Source organism: Apus apus, chromosome 4 (assembly GCF_020740795.1).
Source record: "Apus apus isolate bApuApu2 chromosome 4, bApuApu2.pri.cur, whole genome shotgun sequence".
NCBI lineage: Eukaryota > Metazoa > Chordata > Aves > Apodiformes > Apodidae > Apus > Apus apus.
In genome coordinates this window covers 29,420,455-29,438,864 of record NC_067285.1, presented here as the reverse complement: position 1 = coordinate 29,438,864, position 18,410 = coordinate 29,420,455, and the positions used below count along the sequence as shown (strand labels likewise).

The 18,410-nt window shown below is 39.7% G+C and overlaps 1 long non-coding RNA gene across 1 annotated transcript in view; it reads left to right on the top strand.

Annotated features, from left to right (window-relative positions):
- The first annotated feature begins 952 nt into the window (after positions 1 to 952).
- Positions 953 to 18,410, top strand: part of LOC127383860 (uncharacterized) — a 142,721-nt gene continuing 125,263 nt past the window's right edge. Inside the window, exon 1 of the long non-coding RNA XR_007889320.1 lies at positions 953 to 1,061. This is a non-coding gene — a long non-coding RNA (uncharacterized LOC127383860). The remainder of the gene's footprint in view (positions 1,062 to 18,410) is intronic.

Sequence of the window (18,410 nt, the reverse complement as noted above, 5' to 3'; positions counted from 1 at the left end):
GCTGCAGTCTTCCATAGGCTCAAGGAAAGAAAACACAATACACAGTAGGGAAGACGTCACAGCCCTTCCACACATTCATTCTCAACAAGCTTTTGTGCAAGGAGTGAGAAAAGGGCCATGATCTGTATAGAAAATACGTATGGTGGGGGAATAGAATTGTAGATACAAGATTCAATAGTGTTTACTTAAGGAATATTTTTGAATTTAGAGGATCACAGAATACAAGCTATAAGGATACTGAAAACGAGATTAGAAAAACAAAGAAGACAAGCTTTCATTCAGATCACGGGCCCTTGCTTCCCTCTCTCTCTGACTGGGGAAGAAGTCCAGAGGAGTCAAGATGTTAATAAAATGAAAGCAGGAAGGGGACAATCAGTGATTTTGTTAAATTGTCTAATAAAATATGTTCCTCTTTGGAGGTAAAATATGTTAATGATTCAAGGAATAACAGGAAAGCTAACCATTATTTTATAGAAAAGGGTTGAAGAAAACATCATAATTGCAGCAAGCCCAGACAGTGGGTGACAAGGCTAGCAGACTGCTGTAGCAGCAGGAACACAGAAACACTCCAACACTCCTCCTACTCTTTTCTGCCCATACTTTTGCTTCATCTTTCCACCAAACTTCACCTGGCGAAGTTTCCATGTTTTCATGACTCAAGACAGAAAGCCCCTATATGGCTGGACCAAGACGTAAGAAAATGCATTTACAGTGCTGAATTTTTAGTGGGCACTTTTGCAACTGGGAGTCCAGAAGCAGGTAAAAAACATTCTGGTATAGCACTTTAAAATGGATTTAAAAAAATAGATAGGAAGACTTGTACAAGAAACTTCAAAACATCAGTCCTTAAAAATAAGATATACTATAATCTATTGCAATACAGTATCTTGTGAGCTCACACCTGATGCTCTTCTAATCCTTATTTGTCTTCTTCCCTTGCAGCTAACAAGATCATCAGCTGCTGGTTGAATACTATGAAACTTCCTGACTGGTTCCTGACTGGTTCCTGACTTTTCCAGGATAAAGATACACTGATTTTTTTACTGACTTCCCACCAGTAAGTAAGTAATTGCCTCTGTTTGACACAGCTACTAACTAATGTTTTTAGGGACTGGATATATTTGAAAGTCCTACATCTGTTGAATTTGAAATTGCCCAAATAGTGCCAAAAATTATTAGTGGGTAGTCTGGTATAGACACATGGATCTAGAGATTGCAAGTCTTGGTTTTCCTGGAAACTAGAATAAAAAATGTGTTAACAGGATGACATTTTAAGGAAGGGCCATTTGGGAAGTGCTGATTGTCTTCTTCAATGTGTTGGAAGTCAGGGCTTGCTTGTCCCAGAAGAAGAGAGAGGTTGTTAAATAGTTTGCTTTATCTTGTTTATAATGTATATATTTTAGTTAAGGATTAAAATAAATTATTTAAGGTACCTGAAAAACAGGAGACTTGCAGTGCCTGTTCCCCAACAGACTTTTTACACACTGCTCACATATGTTGGTGAATCTGCTGAAGCAAAAAGACTCAGTGCCAGATATATTGCTTCCTCTCAAAAGGCTGCAGATAACCTGCTGCAAGACACACTTATCACTTCACTATCCTTTTCCTTAAATAGTAAGTGTAATTGTCATTTGTGTTTCCTGGCCAACATGGCTAGGACTTAGGGGCTTTCGTCTGAGTTATAGTTTTGAGCAGGTTGATGGGTTTGTTTTCAGTGGGAGCTTGCTGATCACCTGCTATGCCTACTCAAGACCTGGATTTTAGGTAAAATCATGGCACACATTTTAGATTGAAGGAAAAATTTATTCTTGTCAGGAAGAGTATTTTTGAAATCCAGTTTATAATTTGTCTTCCTTTTGTTGCCAGTCATCTATAATAAGTTTTAAATTATCCTGAATGTAATATAGTTATTCTAACTATCAATGGAGTAATTTATAGGAATAATTCTTGTCTTGGGATTTGTTTCATTTATGAAATTCATTATGAAATTCAAATAGGCCAGGTAACTCTCTGTTCTCTGTCCAGATAAACTCTTCAGAATGCTCTTTCTGCTAAATTCAGGTAAAAGTTCAAAAATCTCTCTCTTTGATTGCTCCCTAATAATTGTTGGTGTTGGATTTAATTCATGTTTAGAAGAGCTACACAAGAAGTGTGAACACAGTAGAAATAAACTGTGTTCCTGCAAATAAATATTCATGGCTAAAACTCCCACCCATGCTTTGTTGCATCTTGTGTTTTGTGTTTATAAAAAATGTAAGTGAAATAGACAACTATAGGAATGTAAAATAGTCAAATCAAGAACTAGATGCTTTCTGGGAGGTATTACTGAGCTAAATACGAGGTACTGAGCACTCCAAAATAATAGTTTGATTAAATGTGGTCAGAGCAGCTGATCCAGTGGTGTCTTCTTGTTTAAAATGTTTTGATTTAGCTATGGCATAGGAATGGTATGCATCTGATTTAAATATGAGTTATGTCTTGTACTTCCTAGTAGTACTTAGCATTAACAGGAAAACAACTACACTTTAAAGTGGTTTCTACTATAAGGCAGTGGCAATATCTGTGCAGTCTTGCAGTCTGTTTATAAATGCAGTATCTGTATGTAGCAGGTGCAAGCATTCCAGTGTTGAAGCTAAGAAAACATGTTTGCAGCATGCTATGGTTAGAAAAAAGCTATCATTTAAAGATGCTTAGACATTTGGAGTGTTAGCATTAGTCCTGGGAGAGAGGGATTGCAATAAGGCAATTATAGATGCGTGCTAAATTAATTAATCCCACAGCTTTATCACACACCGGATGTTTTTGAAAAATAATTTGTAAGAAAAAAATGTCCTCTTATTCACCCACATGTGGGATTTTCTGTTCAGTGATATGTTTTGCTTAATGTCACAGATACGGAATATAAAAATCTGGGGTAATAGCTTATATATTTCTATACTGTAACTTGTATTATTTTTTATATCTGTAAATTATGAAAAGCAAATATTTGTGTTGCTCAACAGACCAAATTATTTCTCTTGGTTGCAAATTACCACAGATAATAGACTTTAGAATTTATAGTTCTGTCTCTATAAAACCTATGTATTTTAGATAGATTTATGGCTCTTTGATACTGAGTTTTACAAAGATGTTAGGTATCCAAATACTGATACCAATCAAGTGAAGATGTTTAAGTCTCAGTTAACTGTCTAGATTGGACTGTGGCTAATGGAGAGAGATGGGAAGTGCTCCAGCCTCACGTATCTTCCAAATGGGGAGATGAGCTCATAGTACCTCTGCTCTTCACTGACTTTACAGAGAGCCTAGAGAAACTACTTCAGGCAGACATCTGCCCTAGCCAGGGAAAATGATGGTTCAGATTAAGGCTTGTAACTTCTTTTTGTCAGAAAGAATAAGAAAGCCAGAATTATGTGTACTGTATATGCATACTTGCAGAGGCATCTGTGTGCCTCAGATATGTTTGCCAGGCTCTGAACAAATTTACAATAATTGCATTTTACAAAGTAAAGGGGCTGGGCTGGTACATGGGGTTATGACATACTGGCACTTCTCCCAGCCTGCCAACATGTACAATTGAATCTCGTTTTATATTTTTCTCCTGCTGTGAAAAATAAGCCTGAAAAACATGTATTGAAGTGCAGACTGCTGAAGCAGTGTTTACCCACATTTGCAGGCTTGTACCAGTGCACTGAGAGATGTGAACTGGCCCTTTCATTTCAACAGCTACCTCAGAGGCTATGTGATGGTAGCGCAGGAGGCAATATTGAGTGTTATTTGGCACAAAAGTGGGGAGGAATCACATCAGGGAGATAGATTTACATATCATTCTGTGAGTGGATGCCCATTTCCATGCAGATGGAACTAGATACTAGTACCTTCCCACTTCTTGCAGTCATAAAGAGGAACTCTACATGCCAGTGTATATCTCAACCATCTTACACTTAGTTTTTGTGCTACGAATAGATGTAAAGTCTAGATTTCTGGTTTGTTACACTGTTAATATTCTTCCTGCATCTGCTTGGTGTGAACAACATTTTTACCAGCTTTTGAATTAAATTCTCTTATAGGAAAGATTTCTTTACTGTATTCTAAATTAAACTTTAATGCCTTTTAAGTCTGCATACATATTTTGTGAAGGATGATACTGAAATTATTAAGGACATCATTAAAAATTAGTATTAATTAATTTTATTACAGCAGCACTTAGAAGCCCCTGCTGAGACAAGAGACCTCTCGCACTGGGCACTGTAGGGACACATAAAAGAGTGAGTTTCTGCTTCAAAGAGCTGAAAATTGAACGAGAAAAGACATGTTTCTCTTGGCTTCAAGGGAAACTGAATAAGAGCTTTTGTGATATTCTTGAGGAAGCTGGAAGCCCCATGTTTCATTGAAACCTGTTATTTTTCATTGCACAGTTTCATGAAAAATGTATAATGAATTAAGCTGGATTCAAGTTTCAGTTAAAAGAACTTCAGACCATTTGCCACTCTATTTTCCCCCAGCCTCCACCTTTTGCTTTCTTCATTCTTCCTGTGCAGGAACTCTAAAATGGCCCTATGTTTCCTGTTCAGCAAACCTTTTCAAACAGTTGCATTTGTGCCTTGTCATCACATGTCTAATACTGAATTTTCACATTTCAAAAGGGATTTTACTTCGCATTTTTGTTAGCTCTGTAGTTATGTGAAAATATTCAGAACTTTCAAAGTAATGAAAAAGAAAAGGAGCATGGAGGGAATGGCCTCACTTCTCTCCTTCCCTTTTCTACCAGCTGTTTTATCAAAGAAGTCAGCAAAATGCTGTACGAGAAGTGCAATAGTTAGACTGAGCTCTCTGTTACCACTAGCCCTAAGTCTGTTTTTCTTCATTGTACAGTAGGAAGTGAAGAAAGGAAAGGAGCAGAATTGAAGGTTATTGCCTTTGTTGATGTAAAGGCAGAGAGAAATCTACCTGGAGAAACAAAGCAGATTGAGCTACCATGTTCACAAAATAAATCTTGCATATTGCTTGGATTTACTCTTCTATTTCCTAAATATCTGCTGTGCATCTGGTGAGATGTCCCTCTAAGCTCTCTCCTGCCAGCCTAAGTTGGGAAGAAGTTGAAATGAGAGGGGAAGGAGGGGGTATGTAGGAGGGGGCACCCCCAGAGGGTGCCAGGGAAACTGTGAAGTGACTAATTAGTGCAGACAGTGATGGAGCATGTTCCAGCAAAGCTCGATCACTTCTAAGAGAAAATGGCTTTGTTTCGACTTGACTGTTGTTCCCTGATAATCTGCAAAGCTGGAGTGGATTTCAAAGCAGCATTGTTCTGAGCATTAATCTAATGCACAGTGGTTCCTTGCAACTTGCTCTGATCTCCGGTGCCTTTAATCTTGCAGTAAATTTTTATTTGATTTCTCTCTATGATATACCTCCCTAAGGAGAGATGGTAGACCAAGAGCTGAAGAAAGATGCCCAGACCAGTTGAAGTACTAGGGGGCCTGCTTAATGCTATTGTGAAGAAAAGGAAAAAGAAAAAAAAAAAAAAAAAGACAAAAAAAAAAAAAGACGACGTTTTCTCTTATGAAAAACAAGCTGACAGTTTTAAATTGAGTAAAACAAGTAGCTAAATCACCTTCTGAAAATGAACTACTGAACAGGAACACAATCTCTCCTATGAATTACTGTACATGACAAGCAAGTTCCCTGTAGTCTCCCCCTGACACACAAAATTGTTATTTAGTTTTCTACAGAATCCAGTGAATTACATTAGCTGACTCAGAAACTCCATGAGGACTACTTCTGTCTGCTTCAAAGCACCTGGCCTGCAGGAGTGTAGCAGTTGCTTCCCAGTCTAAACATGAGGTGCTGCAATCCCAAATGCATTGCAAGGCTCATGATGCTCAGGCAGACTAGGACTGGATGGTCCAAACCCAGGCAGCATGACTCAAGAGAGGCATGGGTGCAATGTGAGAGCCAGGTCCTTCCCCACATTCCTGGTTATCAACATCTACCTGCTTCTTCTGGGAGTGGCTGTACCCCCAGATAAAGCAACCTTCATATGCAGCTGTGCCAAGCTCCAGCAGAACTTGGTTCCATGAGGGGCAGTCCCACCTTTCCCTTAACTGGGTGATGCTACCCAGTAGCAAAAGTGTGACTGTGTCCCTTGAGGGATGTCTCATTTGATTCAGCATGTGCGTGTAGCAGCTGTGTATTCTACCTGGTCTAGTGAAAATTTGGGATTAGCTGGGATACGCTATGGGATTCTCCACTTTAGTGTTTTCTCAGGAAATATAAACCAGGCAGCCTCTTGCCAGCTGATCAGATGCAAAGCCAGGTGCTGTAAATAAGCCCAGGGGATGCATGCCAAGGTTCATGGGATGGTGTGCTAGAGGAGTCTGGTTCTGCCACCTCAGTCAAGATAGGGGATATAATGGGAAGCAAAAAGACAAGGGTTATTGTTGGTTTAGAGGCCATGGAAATACTTGAGAAGGGTCAGGCAGGAATTAGGGCCTATGCCCGCAAGAAGGTGTCGAGATCATTAACCCATCTGAAGTGCATCTATACCAACACATGCAGCACGGGCAACAAACAAGGGGAGCTGGAAGCCATGATGCAGCTGGAAAAATATGACATAGTGGCTATCACAGAAATGTGGTGGGATACCTCACACAACTGGAGTGCCACTGATGATGGCTACCAGCTCTTCAGGAGAGACAGTCAAGGAAGGAGAGGCAGGCGGTGGGGTGGCCCTGTATATTAGGAATTGTTATGTATGTCTAGAACTAGACTATAATGATGAAAAGGTAGAGTGCACTTGGATCAGGATTAGGGGCAAGGTCAACAAGGCTGATCTTGCTGTGGGAGTCTGCTATAGACCTCCCAACTTGGCCAGTGAAGTGAACAAACTGCTCTATAAATATCTGGGTGAAATCTTGTGGTTGTTAGCCCTTGTTCTTGTGGGGGACTTCAGCTTCTCTGATCTCTGCTGGAATTACAGCCCAGCGGAGAGGAAACAGTCCCAGAGGTTCTTGGAATGTGTCAAAGGTAACTTCCAGACACAGCTGGTGACTGAACCAACCAGGCAAGGTGCCCTGCTAGACCTTCTCTTTGTGCACGGGGAAGGGCTGGTAGGAGATGTAACGTTTGGAGGCCATCTTGGACACAGTGACCACAAATTTTTAGAGTTCTCTATTCTTAGAGATGCTGGGGGGGAGCAGCAAAACTGCCACCCTAGACTTCCAAAGGGCAAACTTTAACTTGTTCAGTAGGCTGGTTGCCAGAATCCCTTGGGAATCTGTTCTGAAAGGTATAGGAGTCCAGGAAGGCTTCTTAAAGGAGGAAGTCTTGAAGGCAAAGGAGCAGGCCATTCCCATGTGCTCTAAGGTGAGCCAGTGGCATAGAAGACCAGCCTGGCTGAACAGGGAGCTTTGGCTGGTGCTCCCTTGTGATCAGCGATAGGACAAGAGAAGTGGGGTCAAGTTGCAACAGGGGAGGTTCAGATTGGATGGGATATTAGGAAAAACTTCTTCACAGAAAGAGTGGTGAGGCAGTGGAACAGGCTGACCAGGGAGGTGGTGAACATGTCATCCCTGGAGATGTTAAAAAATGGGGTAGAGATGATGTTTCAGGAGATAGTTTAGTGGTTAGGGGTTGTAGGGCAGACGGTTGGACTTGGTGATCTTGGAGGTCTTTTCCATCCTTGATGACTCTATGATTCTATGATAAATGGAGCCTCTGAAACTATTTTAGCCTGTGTACATTTGTTGCCCGTCCTCAAATGCTAGGAAGGTAAAAAAAAAAAAAAAAAAAAAAAAAAGTCTTGTGAATTTAATTATGCTTCTGTGATTGTTTCTAGTTTCATTATGTAAAATTTCAAAACAATAAGCAATGCTGTAATGGAAAATTAATTGGAATATATCAACAAATTTAAAACACTTTCTTTTTTTTTCTCCCTTTTGTATCAGGATTTGTATTATAATTGGTATTTCTCATTTATGTTGGGTCAATTTCCACCTTTTTTACAAGGAACGGGAAAATTTCCAGCTACCTTGCCAAGAATCACAACTGGGGTGAACCTGTTACTGTTATGCTTGTGGATTATTGAGGAGCTAGCACAGCCAGGCAGATGTAGCTGCTATCCAAAGAGCTCGGCAGCCAAGGAGGCACGCAGAGGTGCTGCAGAGCCCTGTGCTGAGGGAGGGGCAGCAAGCCACGGCAGGACTCTGAGCTCCTGTCGCGATTCCCCGGGCTGTGGCTCTGCTTCCCCGGGCTGCTTCCTGTCCTCTGGGTATACCGAGGGACTCCAATCGGCTGAACTGTCAGTAATGCTAAATTCACCAAGTAGCATTTAATAAATAGGAAAGTCTGGATAAAGTCTGAAGCGAAGGTGAAAGCAGGAGGTGTATTTCGTGCGCAGGTGTATGAGATTTGCAGAGGAAGAAAGGAAAGAAGGCATACTAGGATGAGTAAATTATTTTATTGATTTGTTTGTTTTTCAAATGCCTTAGATGCTTCATGTTCTGCTGTTCCCAGCTTCTTGGTGTGTGCCTCAGTTTAAATTTTCATAGCACTCATTTCACCGCTTAGCTGTGTCATGTTGTGTTAGCCTCTAGCACCACACATCAGAACCCCCTAACAGAACAAACACAACAATCACTTTAAATTAATGCTGCCCCTCTTTCATTATTCAGTGAGTTGCACCATGGGCTGCTGGCAAAGAAAAGCTCTTGGAACTAAATTTAAAGGCATATTTATGTAAAGTGTGTGTGTAAGTTAGTAATTTGGTGGGGTTTTTTTCTGTGCACTTTCCTCTTGGGAGAAAAGAGATGTTATTCAGTACATGAATAAACGGAAGAGGAAACAGACACAGACTTAAATTCTCAAAGAAGTACTTTATGCACAACAAATTCTATCTTTAAACTCTGCATCTTTCATTTTAGGGAAGTTTGTATCAGCCTTATGCTTAATATTGCCTTATCTTACAACTCTAATTTGTAGTATCATTGTAGATGATCATAGAATCATAGAATCATTAAGATTGGAAGGGACCTTAAAGATCATCAAGTTCCAGCCCCCCTGCCATGAGCATGGAACCCTACCACTAGATCAGGTTGCACAAAACCTCATCCAACCTGGCCTTAAAAACCTCCAGGGATGGGGCATCAACAACCTCCCTGGAAAACCCATTCCAGTTCCTCACCACCCTTCTAGTGAGGAATTTGTTCCTAAAATCCAACCTAGTTATCCCCTCTCTCAGTTTAAAACCATTACCCCTTGTCCTATCACTATATTCTCTGATGAAAAGCCGCTCCACAGCTTTTCTGTAGGCCTCTTTCAAGTACTGGAAGGTGCTATAAGGTCTCCCCGGAGCCTTCTCTTCTCTAGGCTGAACAGCCTCAATTCTCTCAGCCTGTCTTCATAGTAGAGGTGCCCCAGGCCTTTGATCATCTTGGTGGCCCTCCTCTGGACCCTCTCCTGTCTTTCTTGTCCTGAGGGCACCAGAACTGTACACAGTATTCTGGGTGGGGTCTCACCAGAGCAGAGCAGAAGGGCAGAATCCCCTCCCTAGCCCTGCTGGCCACACTTACTTCAATGCAGCCCAGGATGCAGTTGGCCCTCTGGGCTGTGAGTGCACACTGGCAGCACATGTTGAGCTTCTCCATCAACTACAACCCCCAAGTCCTTCTCCTCAGGACTGCTCTCCAGCCATTCTTCCCCCAGTCTGTATTTGTGCCTGAGGTTGTGCTGACCCAGATGCAGGACCCTGCACTTGGCAAGACAAACAGCAAGACAATCTTAGTGGCATTTCCTTTTTTTCACACAAATGGTGTGAATTTGGCAAAATGTTGAGCAGGCAAATGAGCACAGAAATAAAATAAACAGGCAAGCTGATCACAATATGAAGTCATACTGATCACTGACTTAGCATGTGTGAGTTTAGTGTTAATTATTTATGATACTTCATACTGTGATAATGAATATTTTTTGTATGCTTTAGAAGGCTAGTGAAGTTCTAGTGCCAGAATCTGACACCTTAATTTTTAATTTTCTGTCAGTTACCATGTACATAACCCCACTGACTTAAGAAGTATCATATCTCTGCCTAGGGGATAGAGGAACAAACTTTGGCTCATGGAAAACAGCAAAAAAATTGGACATAGATGTGACATAGGACATTATGGGTTACTGAAAGGTCTTTGCACTGATGTTCTAGGCAAGAAAGAAATACATCCATTTTGATTTCAAGAGGTGTCTTGCTGGAAGAGGTTCTGAAAAGGAACTCCAGCAGAGGACACAAAAGCATTCAGAAAAGGCACAATGAATTTTGACTGCCTTTGAATCTATTTATCAAAGCCATTGCTGTTCCCGTTTTGAGGCAGGTGGAACAATAATAAATATTGAACAAAGCAACTCAATCTGTATTCAGAGCATTTCAGTACATGGAAAGGTAAATGAAAAAGAACAAAAGCTTGCAGTCAAACCTATTGACTCTTACTACTTCTACTCCTCATTGAAAATGAATGGTGGATGGTGCACAAAGATCTGCAAGATATTTACATACTGTGATTAACATATATTAAGAAACACATTCTGTAATGTGACTGTATTATTTAACTGAATCCATAATCTTTCACATAGGAACAGAAGTCAGCTGTAAACCTTGTCAGTTTCTTTTATTTTGTGAGACTAACTTTACATGTCAATTTTCAGACTCAGTGAAGCCATATTATTTCTCTAGAGGCCATTTATCTCTGTGGGAGGGATTTTGTGCCATGAATGGGCCCCCATCTCTTCTATGGAGCACAGGCAGTGGCAACACTCCACATTCAAACAAGCTGTGAGTCCTGACTTGCACAGGTGCCACCTCCTAAGAGGCAGCAACTCCCTCTCCGCCAGTCCTTGTTCATAATATTGTAAAGATCCTAGTGTCTGCTCAGCCTTCCTCCCTTGCATTTTTTTTCCTCTGTCCCTGTATTAGATCCTTAAAGAAAGTCACTGGAGAGAATTTCTCCTTGCTCAGCCAGAGCAGCAGCTGAGGCTAAAGCCTGCCAGGCACTCAGCAGAGGCTGTTCTAATGGACCCTTCCTCCTTCAGAGGCAAACTGCATTTTTCATAATTCCTCCTTCAACCAGGAATCCAAAGTGATCCTTGATGACATAAAGGAAAAACAAATAAACAAAATCTTAACAGTTAAATATCTAACAGACATCATGAGATCACAGAAAAAAATTATGAATACTCAGCTCATTGCTGCTGTCTGGAAACAAACAAACAAACAAACAAATCCCCCCACAAAAAAAAAAAAACCAACAACCAAACCACCAAAACCAAAAGTAAACAAAAAAGCAACCCAGAAAACCCCAACTAAGTCATAAATTGCTGTGGATGTGTCTTCTGGCCAGATCTGAAGTGCTTTGAGACCAATGGCAGAAATTCCTCATTGCCTCCTCTGGCTTTTGGGTCAAGTCATCCAGTATAAATGAGTCTTTTAGCTACACGATTAACGTCTTGCAGCAGATGATAAAAAATTGGTATTTCTCTTTTGTCTTGAAATTTCCAAGGCTTACGGGTTTTCTCTGATTTCATCTCAGTGTTCAGGAAACAGCCTAGCACATCATTGTTCGCTTTTGGTCATTTGATCTGTCCTTTGGGCAGTCATGCAGGCATTTTTCATTTCAGATCTCCTCATTCACAACAGCACTTCCACAAAGCTGGTTCAGACCCTTAGAGCATAGCAAAAAGTGGATTTTAATTTTGAGTTGCAGCTGCTGTTATCAAAGTTCAGTGCATTAAACATTGGTTTTGTTTTCATTGCTTTCTCATAACGCCAGGAACTACATTAACTACAGAACACGTGCTTAATGTAAGAAAAGTAATGGAGAAATAGATTGTTCTTGTCACACAAGATCTTGGGTTCATTTCAGTAGCACAATGAAACCAAGCTACAGTTTTCACAAAGGCACAGCTTTAGATGCTTAAAGTGAATAGATTAAATGTTCTTTTGTTTTCTTTTGCTGTTGCTTCACAGCAACACAACAAACAACTGCCTGCATGCTGTAGGAATGAGGGTAGCTACCTTTGGTTTCTTGGGAGCTTGTGGAGGATTTGAACTTGAATAAAATCATATGGGAAATGGAATGTATTGAAGAAAAGTCCACAATATACGTAAAGAATGATATAACTTCCCAGCTGGCTAATCCAGAAAGAAAAGGGCAATATTGCTTACCCTTGGGAGGCTGTCGTGATTAAAGGTGTGCGGGCCAGAATGTCAGTTTCTCTTTCTGCTCACCTCCCCTATGTTGCTTCTGTTTCCATTTGTAAAATTTCCATCTTTTCTACTCTGCTTTCTGACGGTTTTTCTCACCCTCTTCATTCCCTGACTGTGTTATTGAATAGGTGAGACAATACCTGAGACATCTCACTGCCGGGCTGGAAGAAAGGAGAAGGAAGATTGGTGTTGCTATGGAGCAATGCTAAGGTTACTTCAGTCCCTTTATTATCATTTTGGCTGCAAATAGGTTGCAGAGAAAAATGCTTTTCAGAAGCTGCAATAATATTGTTTCTTCTTTTTTTTTCTTTTTTTTTTTTTTTTCACCTTGACTTTAAAATATAAATTCTCTAGGGAAATAAAATAAAATTGAAAAGCAATAATATAAACTGTTGTGAAGTTCATCCTGTAGATCTGATTATTCTGTTCCACAGAGACATCCTCAGTACAGCTCACTTTCTGTGAGCATATACATTGACATATATGCACACTCATCAGTGTGATTGTATCTTTATACATCAAAATATCATCAAAATATTCATACATTTTGTGCATGCCTATAAAAGTATCAGTGCATTTATGGAGTGCCAAGACCTCAAGAATCCACTGGAGCTCTCTCATATGCTACCCATAAGCCATTTGTAGCAATCCTGCTAGTGCCTGTAGGGTTTTAAGAGAACAGCAAGCTGAAACTGACAGACTTCTCTGTATGTAGAAGGACCTGGGGTCAGCTTTCTCTCTCCCTTTGTTTGAAAAGAACAGCAGCCCATGCTGATTTTTTCCAAATTTTTCCAAGCTGGTTGGCTTGGACAATCATTTATAGGGTGTCATTGAGGCCCTGGTGCAGTGAGGCTTGCTCACCTCAGCATATCTCCTTGGCTCACTCATGCATCATCTGCGGGTAGCGGAGGTTGGCCCTTCACTTTCTCCTTGCTGACACTGTAGCAGCGAGTGATGGCAAACTGAGCAGAACCATGCTGAGCAACAAACTGCTGACAGGCTTTCAACCAGCTGACTCTAAGTTAAAAGCAAGGCCATCTCTGTGACTAGAATTGTAATCCAAATTAAAAGACCATTGCCTCCACCAATCTCCAGTGGCTATGTTTAAGAGATTCATATTATGGAAAACTTTTTCAAGTTTCAAGTGGCATCCTGAGTGTTCAGTCCTGGAATCCCATGCAGTTACATATTTAAATCTTGTTATTGGTGGATTCCTTTGTTGCAAAAAATAATTAAATCAGTAATTGAACAACTGGCTATGAATGATGAAATGGATATTATCGTATTACCAAGCAGAGACTTGTAATCAAACAATAGGGGGGTTTTATGGCTTGTTAAAGAAGATTTCATGGCACAAAACCAGTTCCTAATGAGCAGATGTTCATGATACACAAAAGAAAATATTTTTGCACTTGGGACCCTTTTTGGAAGACTCAGTCCCAAAGCAGAAGTCAGAAGCATACAAATGGAGCTGTGACACACTTAATTCCTCTGCTGACTGGCTCTGCAACAGGTTTTTTCAGTTGTGGCTAGGGATCCTTCACCACCATGCGCTGTGCAGCTTGTGCTCAGCACTTAGGTCATGTTGTTATCAGTCAAGTGACATGAAACCTCTTGAAATATCACTTACAAATCAGTTAATCCAACAATTAGTTAAATAAGTTATAAAGCTTGACCAAATATGAAAAGGCCTGGTATCCCACACTATCTCCACTTTTTGGCCAAATTGCTTAAAGGGTACAAACTGTTTTTCAGATTTCAGTGAGCCAGATGGTAGCAAGAGTTTCTTCCTTATAGAAAATTTTTAAGACCTTTGCCATGGCATTGAGCTCTTGACATTTCCATCTTTTCCAAATATGAAGGTACATTCCCTTCCAAAGTGTTTGAAAGCTTTTGTTTGTTTGTTTGTTTTTTTCATTTTCATATCTTTATTTAGCTCGTTTCCCCTCCTAAACGTTTCAGAAGCACTGTATAACCAAAAAAGCACTTGAAGGCCATAGCTGACTACAAATTCCTCCCAGCAATGCATCGACTTCCTGTGAGCTGACTGCAACAGAGCTTTCAATGAGTAATGTCATCACTCTTCACTTACTTTTATGTCCTTTTCCAGAGAAAGGAGTCTGTATACTCTTCTTTTAATCCATTCCTGAGGTTTGCTTTAATTCTGTCTAATACAATATGCACACATCCTATGGAAGTACTCATGTTCAGATTTTCAGTACAGCCCAAAGCAGAAGTTTATACACTTTTCAAACCTGTATTTTGGCACCTTGGGATCAGGATGTTTCTTTCATAAAGTCAGGTTTCGGCAACCTGAATTCACTAACAGTGAGATACCCAGATAATACCAGGGAATTAAATTATTCCACAGTAATTTTTTTCATTGAATAAATAGTAGAAAATGAAATTTCTGGTATGGTGCAATTGTCTCAACTACAATCCCTCAGTGTGAGGAACTACATAATGCATGAGTTGAGAAAGAATGGTTTTCATCATAAATGTAAGGTTGAGAAAATCTGCACAAAATGTTAGAGAGAAGGAAATGGGCCAAAATTATTTTTCAAGATTTTACTTTCTAGATAGTTCCTAATCATACTAATAACACAGTCACAGGTTAAAATAGTGTAATGTGAAACCACTGTGTATTATTAAGCCTGGCAAAAATTATAACAACTCATCACTTCATGCTTCATGGCATTTCCCACTTCAGACTAACATTTTACATCACTGGTAGAATGTTGTGCTCTCTGCCTGAAATATCTAGAACACTGTACTCATAGAAAAGGAGAGATTTTTACTTAAACTGCATATGTACAGTCAGCTTGTGCCTACCAAATAATCTTTGCGTGCTATGGAAAGATAGTGCAGGCCATAAAGTACATAAATTTTTTCCTCTGACATTAAGCTGATCTTTGCATCCTCAAATCTTTCCTTTTCACCATGGTAAATAACATCACTAGTAACAAGTTGAACATGCAGTTGTTGCCATAAATGGGTCAATACGTTGCTACTAGGAAAATAAGACAGACTTGAAAACTCAAGGTGGGAAAACATAAAATAAAACATTAGTGGGATCCAAAGGCTTTGGCAATGTTGGCCACTCTTTCAGACACTATATGTTCAACATCATCTGCACCAGCAGAACAAAATCTGATATTTTAAAAGCTGTCTCCAAGCTAGGTTTGCAGCACTGGTGCTGTACTTTCCCCTTGGTGTTACCATGGAGAAGTGAAAGTTTGAAGGCAGATTAATAGCTCAAGATCACAGCAAACTAGATAGTCCTGTCCCTTCTTTCCCTTTCCTGGTCAATAATGGGATTTTTTCTCCTGCTGCAGCAAATGTGGCAAGGAAAACCTTATCTGGAGACCAAAAGGATACATCTGCTTGACAAGGACAAAGATAGACCTTACCATATTGCCCAAAAAGCCCTCAAAAAATCTCACGAGTTAATCATATCATGATTATGATGTCATGAAATATTTCATTTGCAATCCGCTGAGCTTATGCATTATCCAGAAACAGTCAGACAGAAGGGTTACTATTAATGTGTTTGACTTTTGGGACAGTACTGTGCTATTATAATTTATTTTGACCTGATAATTGAGCACCACACAATGATGGCAAGTAGGTTGTAACAGCCTTGGTAGTACAATTCAAAAAAGCACATCTTGAGCCAAACTGGTGTGCTTGCATGTGTGAAGAAAGGGACACTGGGATGAAGGGAAGATGTTTGGGAGTTAACTAAAGCTTTTCTAACTCAAGTAAAAAGACAGTAATTCTAGACATGGATGACAAATAGGTTTCAATAACAATTAGTAAAATTATCTCCCACTTGCTCTTTCACAACCTGAGCCCCTCAAAACTGTGCGTGGCACAGGAGGTTTCTATGATAATACATGTGAGAAAAATCCTGGCTGAGCTGTCTGTCCTGAGCAGGACCATGAATGTTCTGTTGATGTGTGGTCTTCCATAATAATTCAGCATTTTTTATTCATGGTTACTACTATTCCTTTTGCAATAATGTTTTATTCCAACATAAATGCAGTTTCGATAAGGCAGAATACTTAAAGTATCTTTGTATTTCTTCTATATCTTACAAGGTCTAGTGGAATGATCCCATTTTTAGGTTTGTCTCTTGCTTATGTATCCCAGAACCTGCTTTATGGTACCATACTTACAAATGAATTTTTCCTTGGGTTTCTTCCTGCCCTTTGCCAGTCCTCTTAATCATCAAAATCAAGTATTAACATTTCCATGATTTTTTTCCCCCATTAGTCTCAAAATGCTTTTAAAATTAGAAGCATCTTCATGCATGCTTAAGAAATGGGAAAATAGAAAATAGAGAAGAAACCTTTTGTCTGTGGTCACACAGGGTTTGGAATCAGACCCTGTTTTTTTAAGCCAAGATTTCATGAGTTCTGGGCTGTGTTGTGCAGACATGACCATCATGGTTCTAGTTGTGAAGCTGGTGTGGGCACTTATTGCAGGGCAAACTGCTGGCAGTGCTAAGCCGTCCTCCTCTAATGCACAATCTGTGTTTCCCACCCTGTGTTTGACACTGTAACTTATCTCACATGCTTTATCCACTTATATGAATTTGAAAAATGCTTGGTTATAGAAAAGCATTAAAATATGCCAGGAAGAATAAAAGGATATATGCAAGTGAAAATGAAAGAAAATAAATAATTGTTATGAGAAGGTTGTTTTTTTAAAAAAAATAAAAATCAGATGTTTTGCTTACTTTTGTTATTGTTAATCTATTATTTAGTGAATCACAGTCGGTCTTGAGTCCTCAACATAGATACATACATACTTAAGTGCTGCAAGGTTGCAAGCTGAATTGGATATTAGTGTATTCTCTTGTTTCCAGCCAGTAGAAAAAGAAAAGTTTCTTCTAATTTTTTTTAAATTGATGTTTTTAAATATTATTATTTATTAATAATTTTGAACTATAATAAGAGCAATAAAACACTCAACATTATGAAACATAACACTGCAAGCCTTGGAGATAGGCAATCCACACCTACAGTGTTTAGCATTAGTGAGAAATATCTTTGTATAGACAATATAATAGTAGTAGTCAAAATGCCTAGTGCTCAGAATGCCAGTGCTCCCCTCTCTGCAGGATGCTGATTTAAGATTTACCATTGCTTGGTTTCATGTGTGAACTTTCTTCCCAAAAATGGGCCATCTGGAAGAAGATGTTTAATCTCTTTTCAGAGAATACCTCTGCAAAAGTAGAAAAGAGAAAAAGGTGGCCTCGGTGAGTCAGACCTGATAGTGAAGGGGAAGAAAATGATGGAGGGTGTCTTATTCAGGGCTTTCTCACAAATAAAAGCCAACCATAGCAACAATAAAAAAGAGAGGGGAGCTGATCCAAACTGGAGGGATCAGTGAAAGAGGGAATAGTATTGTGCTTTGCATTTGAATCCTGCTGAAGTCAGGACCTGTAAGTACTAAAACCTTGGTCATTAACTTTTATGAAGTGCTGATTTCCCTTTTGGCTCCCACCAGTCTGTCAGCCCTGCAACTAGGACTGTCTTTCTGCACACAGCTGAGCTGAGTAATTGCTCAAGTACAACATTTTCTCACAACCAACCTCTTGCCATCTACCAAATAGCTTTGAGACAGCCTCAGTCTGTTTGTCTGAGTGACCACAAATGACCCAGGTGTTCTTAGGAAGACATTGCATGTCTTTCTTCCAAGACTCAGAATGTTTCTGTTTTGTTTAGTACCCATTGGGTGTATGATGCAGCATAAGGCCAGCACAAAGCAGCCATGTATTCTAAAGGCCATCTTTCTTTCCCCTCCCTTGTGTAGGTAGCCCCTTCATTCACTATAACTTCCCTGAAGCTTGTGTCTACAGCACTCTGAAAAGTGTAAGCCTTGTGGCCATTTTGAAGAGTTAGTGTGTTGGTTTTCAGAAAATAAAACAGTTCTGAGATGAGAAAACATCAACTATCCCATGTTAGGTCTTTTCTGAACTTTCATAGGAGAGCACCAGTGAGTCTGGAGACTGGAGTGCAGTAGTATAAAATCACTTCTTTCAAAACTTCACAATTATTTCAGAATTCACAACTTATTGAGTAAACAGTGTAATGTTTCAAAACAAGAAAAAGGTTCATGCTATGTGCTGAATAAATATAGAGGAAGATAAAATTAT